This window comes from Eretmochelys imbricata, chromosome 23, assembly GCF_965152235.1.
Source record: "Eretmochelys imbricata isolate rEreImb1 chromosome 23, rEreImb1.hap1, whole genome shotgun sequence".
Lineage (NCBI taxonomy): Eukaryota > Metazoa > Chordata > Testudines > Cheloniidae > Eretmochelys > Eretmochelys imbricata.
This window is the reverse complement of record NC_135594.1, coordinates 5,164,097-5,171,482: the sequence shown is the minus strand read 5'-3', so window position 1 is coordinate 5,171,482 and position 7,386 is coordinate 5,164,097. Positions and strand designations below refer to the sequence as shown.

General features: G+C 59.3%; 1 pseudogene; it reads right to left on the bottom strand.

The window, feature by feature from the left end:
• Nucleotides 1–3,461: 3,461 nt before the first annotated feature.
• Nucleotides 3,462–4,430, bottom strand: LOC144279227 (putative G-protein coupled receptor 132 pseudogene; annotated as a pseudogene).
• Between the last annotated feature and the right edge of the window lie 2,956 nt (nucleotides 4,431–7,386).

Here is a 7,386-nt window from a genome sequence, read left to right as displayed (position 1 = left end):
TCAAAACGACCAGCCCAGCAGGCCCCCGAGGGCTGAAGGGGCCAAGGAGACTGTGCGCCTAGCAAGGGTGAGGCAGACGGACAAGCGGCGGTATGTGCTGACTCTCCCTGGGAACAGATCCCTGGCTCGAAGAGCATGATCCAAAGAAGCTGCTGTATTCACTCTGTAACCTGTAGCCAAGTCACAAACCGCGAGCAGGCACCTTGCCACTAGAGGGGGATGCTCCGTAGGGGTCAGTGCATGTGATACGTCAGCACGGTGTAGGCATGTCCCAGACCTGTTGATAAGTCAGGGAATTTTCAATGAGACTTTTCCCATCCAAAAAATTTGATTAATCAAAAACCAGAACTGTTTGCAGGGCCGGGTTGATTCTGGGGAATTTCTTGACTTGAAAAGGTGGAAAAAAGTTTATAAAATTGTCAAAATGTCCCATCTTGCTGTCGTCTGAGTGGCACATTGCAGTTTCCTGGCTTGAAAGGCCTTTTCCAGCAGCGATTGAGGCTAATTGTCGTTTCAACCGAAATGAAGAAAGTTCAAAAACAAAATGTTTCCAGCGACCTGAACCCAAACCAACGTTGACTGTTCATGTCCCGAAGGTTTTCGAGATTTGGACTCTCCATCTCCGTTCGAGACGGGCAAATTTCCCAGAACCTTGACTATTTTCCTGGGACGGGAACACCGTCACCGGTCCCTAGTCCATCGCGGGAGGGGGTGTACATTCACACTGGAGCTGGGAGGAGCAGACATACGCAACCGCTGCTTGAGTTAGGGCGCTAAAAATAGCAGGTTGGCCACTGCGGCGGGAGCGGGAGCTGCTGGAATACACAGCTAGCATCTCGGCCAGGATTGTACTTGCCTATCCCACCGCCCGGGAAGCCACGACAACACCATGGGGTTTTTTAGCGGGCCAGCTTGCTCAGTATGCCTCCTCCAGCCAGAAATTACACCTGCGATTCACAGACATGCCCTGTGAACCTTTCAGGGCATGGAACCGTGTTTTCATTCTGGGCCTATGCAGTGCCCAGCGCGACAGGACCCGATGCGACCCTGGTCTGGGGCCCATTGATCTCCCCTAGCTCACATCAATAACAACCCGGGGGGCACCGACACCACCTGAAACCAATTTCATAGCCAGGCAAACCCTGCGGTTCCCCACACTTCCGTCCCCTCGCGTCCCGGTGGATCCAAATCTTTCCTGTGTCTTGGACCTGACAGAGTTTGCTCATGGATCTGACGTGTGTGTGGTGAGGGGGAATCTCCTAGTGGGTCCCATGGGTGAGTAGAAAGGACAAGGCTCAGGATCTTGGTCTTTATTCATCAGCTGGGCACTCACCCTGCAGTCTGTATGGCCCAGAGTGCCGTGAGCAGCATCTCAGCGCCGGCATACACAGCTGAGGCAGTCCCATCGGCCAGCGTTCCAGGGCCCGCTGTCAAGACGCCTGGATTGTCAGCCTGATCCGGGAACCGAGTCCGAAAAGCTGGTGACAAATGGGCAGATCCGGGGTGGATCGTTGAAGTTAAAAGATGTGTGGCTAAGGGGGCTGCAGGGCCCCTGGGAATGTCAGGGGTCGGCATGGCAACGGGCTGAAAGAGTCTAGAAATGGGAGGAAATGTCTGAAGTCACCAGGATGCGCGTCAGTTGGCCAGAGAGATTTGCCAGCCTGGCGCAGAGCATGTTTATATCACAGCTGCCACCTCCACCATGTCCCGGGCACCACTGGGCCTTTCTTACCTTGGTCCTGGCAGCCCTCCTGAACAGACCTGGCCAAAGAGAGGACCCCGGATGGTTTTGCCATTTTGCAGATGATGGTTGTCTGTCCTGCCGCGGCTCCAGTTGGGAGACTGCCCCAGACCCTCCCTCCTCTCCTGAGAAAAACCAGCCTGAGCTGATCAGTTTCTCCCCATTTGGTGCCAACATTCTCCTTAGCTTCACTAGCTTTTCTCCCTCCCCAGGAACACCCCGCCCTGGCAATCGGACCCCCCACCCCCACCCCGCAGCCTGGGGTTTAGACGAAACAAGCCCCGCTCTGTCAGACTCCTCTGATGAGATCAGCACTTTGAGCCATGATGATCAGCCTAGCAGCCTTTCTCTGCACCTGCTCCAGTGTGAATTCATCATTCTCCAGCTGCTTTGGCCAAACCTGGCACACCAGGGGCGGGAGACTTGCTCCCTGCTGCCCCCTCCCACCACCACCACCACCCATGTGTCAGTTTCCTTGCCCTCTTTCCTCCTCCCTCCTTTTGCCAGCTGTCTAATCAGCGTCCGGCTCCACCACCCAATGCAACTCTAGCTTTTGCAAGCCTGCGACCAAAGAGGCCGCTGAAAGCAGGGCCCTAAACAGCCCCAACGCTGCTACAAATTTGCCAGGTCTCAGAGCGGCTGATCAGCCCATGGGCTGGGCCTGTGTTTCTCCAGCAAGGAGGCTGCAGGAGAGAGATGGCACCAGCGACAGACTTGGCGTTTCCTATCTTGGTTGTTCTTTTCCCTCCCCTTTAATGGGTGTTTGTCTCAAAGGAGGCAGAATCGGACTCCACCAGCGGCTTCAGACCATCAGAAATCCCTTGTATTTCCCACCCCCCCCCAAATAAGAATAGTTCATCCCCCTTTTCATGTTATTTAATAGACTGTCAAACAGAGGCTGTTACCTATAACAACCTTCTATTGCTACAGACACTGACACCTCGTTAAAAGAGAAGCCTCCTTTAGGACTTGGACTGTTTTCCCGTCTTTTTCAGGGTCCTTGTAAGAAAAGGTTTAAAGGATGTTCATCAGTGGTTGTTGCAGTGAAAGTCACCTACAAAACTTGATGTCCAGCCCCAGACCACACTTTAGTGTTGGGACAGTGAACGAGGGATTGTTACCCGTTTATCCCTTGCTGGGGGGAGACGCCCTCTTCTCAACATCATGGGCCCCTCAATTTAAGCCCCCGATGAGATGGGCTCCATCCCCGGCAGAGAGGATACCCCAGCCTCGCTGTTAGGGAATCACATCCTCCTGTACCCGCCCTGTCTTTATTGCCCCTCGTTGCTCCTGCTAAATAATCCTTTGCCCTCTTTGGAACACCTCCTGTCCTGTACCCTGTTCTCAGCAGAGTTCTCAGTTCTTCGCTCCCCACAAACCCCATGCAGTGCCTGGGATCCCAGCGACAGAGCGACCGCTCGGCCGCTGAGCGCAAGCTCCCAGGCAGGGCTGTCCCCTTCCCACAATGCCCCCGTCTATGCAGCCTCATTGGCAAGCCACCTAATCCACCCCCTTAGCCACTGCTGGGCCCCAGACCCCACCCCTCCAGTCTTTGGCATCCGCCCATGGATCCAGCTGCGTCTCTTGGTGCCATCGGGCATGGCGCTGCAGGCTTTCTCCCATGGGCAAGGCCGATGTTCCTAAGCACGTAGCTCCCCCTTCTGGTGCCATCGGACATCCCCGATCCAGTTTCCCTCTGTCGGTGCCATGCCAGCCCCGGTCACAAGGCCAGAGAGGTGATTGTTCCGGATGCCGGGGCACGCGCCACGCAGCCGAACACCTTCCGTAGGTCCCCCTTGATGCTGTCGCTCACCAGGGCGTAGAGGACGGGGTCCAGGGCGCTGTTGAGGCTGGACAGGGCCAGGGCCAGGGAGAAGGGCAGGTGGAGCCGCTGTTCGAAGGAGCAGAGGGAGCAGCTATCTAGCACTGCGGAGGCCACTGTCCGCAGCAGCAGCAGCAGGTGGTAGGGGGCGAAGCAGAGCAGGAAGATGGCGATGACGCCCATCGAGAGACGCTTCACCTTGGCCTTCTGCCAGTCCAGCAGGGTGTTGCTGGCCCGCACCCCCTGGAAGATCTTGAGGTAGGAGACCCCCAGGACCAGCAAGGGCAGCGCGAAGCCGCCAGCCACCCGGAAGTAGTTGAACCTGGCCACGCCGGGCTGCAGTGGGTAGCTGTCGTAGCAGGAGGCGTTGGCCGGCTCCGGGGAGCGCAGGGCGATGCCCGTGTGGAAGGTGAAAACCAGCAGGGCCACCACGGCGCTGGCGACGGCGGCCGAACGGCGGCTCCGCAGCCCCAGGGAGCGGAGAGGGTGCGCCACGGCCAGGTAGCGCTCCAGGGAGATGAGGCAGAGGAGCAGGACGCTGACGTACATGTTGGAGTAGAAGACGAAGCCGGCGGCGTGGCAGGCCAGGCTGCTCAGGGTCCACCGGTGCCCCCGCCACACGTAAAGCATCCACAGCGGCAGGGTGAGCAGGTAGAGCACGTCGGAGGCGGCCAGGCCCAGCAGGTAGACGGCCAGCACGTTGCCCAGCCGCACCTGCTGCACGATGGGCCACAGGGTCAGCGCGTTGGTGGCCAGGCCCAGCAGGAAGACGGCACCGTAGAGAGAGACCACCAGCTCCTGGCCAGCCTGGAAATCCACCCCGCAGCGCGAGGCGTTGGACGGGCAGGGGGCGCTGGCATTCAGCATGGTGCTGCGGGGGGCGCTGCAAAGAGAGAGCGGGGCTTAGTAGCAGTGAGGAACTTCCCCGACCCCCCGAATCAACTGTGTCTTCAGAGCACACGCGCCCCCTACACACGGAGCAGGGCTCGTCCCCGCCAGCAGGGGGCAGCACACGCACACACACACAGGGAGCAGGGCTCGTCCCCGCCAGCAGGGGGCAGCACACACACACACACACACAGGGAGCAGGGCTCGTCCCCGCCAGCAGGGGGCAGCACACGCACACACACACAGGGAGCAGGGCTCGTCCCCGCCAGCAGGGGGCAGCACACACACACACACACACAGGGAGCAGGGCTCGTCCCCGCCAGCAGGGGGCAGCACACACACACACACACACAGGGAGCAGGGCTCGTCCCCGCCAGCAGGGGGCAGCACACGCACACACACACACACGGAGCAGGGCTCGTCCCCGCCAGCAGGGGGCAGCACACGCACACACACACAGGGAGCAGGGCTCGTCCCCGCCAGCAGGGGGCAGCACACGCACACACACACAGGGAGCAGGGCTCGTCCCCGCCAGCAGGGGGCAGCACACGCACACACACACACAGGGAGCAGGGCTCGTCCCCACCAGCAGGGGGCAGCACACACACCAGCTGACTGGCTGTCCTTTCCCACTTGCTTCACCTCCTTGGGGGGAGAGCAGCCAATCAGAGTTGCAGAAGGCCGGCAGAGGCTCCTCCCCTCCCCCCCCCCCCCCGGCACATACCTACAGGATTTTGTGGGGAGGGGAGGGAGGAGAGGAGTCTGTGGGTGGCCCCGCTCCCCCCTTCCCCTGCCATCTCTGCAGTAAGGTGGCCCTGCTGGAGCTGCCCTTCCCCACAGGCCCGGGGCGGGGAACAGCATCCACAGTTGTAGAAGGAGCAGAGGTGCGGCTGGGTACAGATGTGGGGCTGGAGAGGCAGAATTATACATGGGTCTGGGGGGCAGAATTGAGGTGGGTCTTGGGGCAAGGGGAAGATGTGGGGCTAGGGGGCAGAATTGACATGGGCCTGGGGACAAGGGGCAGAAGTGGGGTTGGGGACAGAATTGACATGGGTCTGAGGGGCGAGGGGCAGATGTGGGGCTAGGGGGCAGAATTGACATGGGCCTGGGGACAAGGGGCAGAAGTGGGGTTGGGAGCAGAATTGACATGGGTCTGAGGGGCGAGGGGCAGAAGTGGGGTTGGGAGCAGAATTGACATGGGTCTGAGGGGCGAGGGGCAGATGTGGGGCGAGGGGGCAGAATTGACATGGGTCTGGGGGACAAGGGACAGATGTGGGGCTGGGAGGAAGAACTGAGATGGGCTGGGGCAGAAGTTAGGGCTGGGAACAGAAAATTAACTGATGTGGGGCAGGTGGGTACAGAAACGACATCACCTCCCTAGGGAACCCGTTCCAGTGCTTCACCACCCTCCTAGTGAAATACTGTTTCCTAATATCTAACCTAGAACCCCCCCACTGCAACTTGAGACCATTGCTCCTTGTTCTGTCATCTGCCACCGCTGAGAACAGCTGAGCTCCATCCTCTTTGGAACCCCCTCTCAGGTAGTTGAAAGCAGCTATCAAATCCCCCCTCATTCTTCTCTTCTGCAGACTAAATAACCCCATTTCCCTCAGCCTCTCCTCATAAGTCACGTGTTCCAGACCCCTAATCATTTTTGTTGCCCTCCGCTGGACTCTTTCCAATTTTTCCACATCCTTCTTGTAGTGTGGGGCCCAAAACTGGACACAGTACTCCAGATGAGGCCTCACCAGTGTCGAATAGAGGGGAACGATCACGTCCCTCGATCTGCTGGCAATGCCCCTAATTATACATCCCAAAATGCCATTGGCCTTCTTGGCAACAAGGGCACACTGCTGACTCATATCCAGCTTCTCGGCCACTGTAACCCCTAGATCAGGGGCAGGCAAACTTTTTGGCCTGAGGGCCACCTCGGGTTTCCAAAATTGTATGGAGGGAACATTAGGGGAGGCTGTGACTCCCCAGACAGTCAGGCGTGGCCTGGCCCCCACCTGCTATCCAACCCCCCCCACTTCTTGCCCCCTGCCGGCTCCCCCGAGACTTCTGCACCATGCAACCCCCCTGTTCCCTGCCCCCCGAGACTCCTACCCTATCCACCACCCCCTGCTCCCTGTCCCAGGTCCTCCCACCCCTGACTGCCCCCTGCCGCCCCATCCAACTCCCCCTCTCATTCCTGACTGCCCCCCAGGGACCCCTGCCCCATCCAACCCCCCTGTTCCCTGCCCTCTGACCGCCCTGATCCCTCTCCACACCCCTGACCACACCCCCGAACTCCCCTGTTCTCTATCCAACCCTCCCGCCCCCTTACCGTGCTGCCTGGCGCACCGATAGCTGGCGGCGGTACATCCGTGCCACCCAGAGCACCGGCTCAGGCCACGGCTCTGCAACTGCCCTGCCCGGCTGCCCAGAGCCTTGGCCTGGCGGTGCAGTGCATTGAGGCCGTGCGGGAGGGGGAACACCAGGGGAGGGGCTGGGGGCTAACCTCCCGGGCCAGGAGCTCAGGGGCCGGGCAGGAGGGTCCTGCAGGCTGGATGTGGCCCACGGGCCGTAGTTTGCCCACCTCTGCCCTTGGTCCTTTTCTGCAGAACTGCTGCCGAGCCATTCGGTCCCTAGTCTGTAGCAGTGCATGGGATTCTTCCCTCCTAAGTGCAGGACTCCGCACTTGTCCTTGTTGAATCTCATCAGATTTCTTTTGGCCCAATCCTCTAATTCGTCTAGGTCCCTCTGTATCCTATCCCTGCCCTCCAGCGTATCTACCACTCCTGGCAGGACATATGCGGGATGCACACGCACTGAGTCCGCGTTCTTCGTGATTCATGAGAGGGAGCCGGCCTCACGGTCATTCTCACACATGGTGGGGGGAACCAACGAGCAGACAGGTGAGAAAATACAAGATCATTGTTCTCTGCTTGTACAG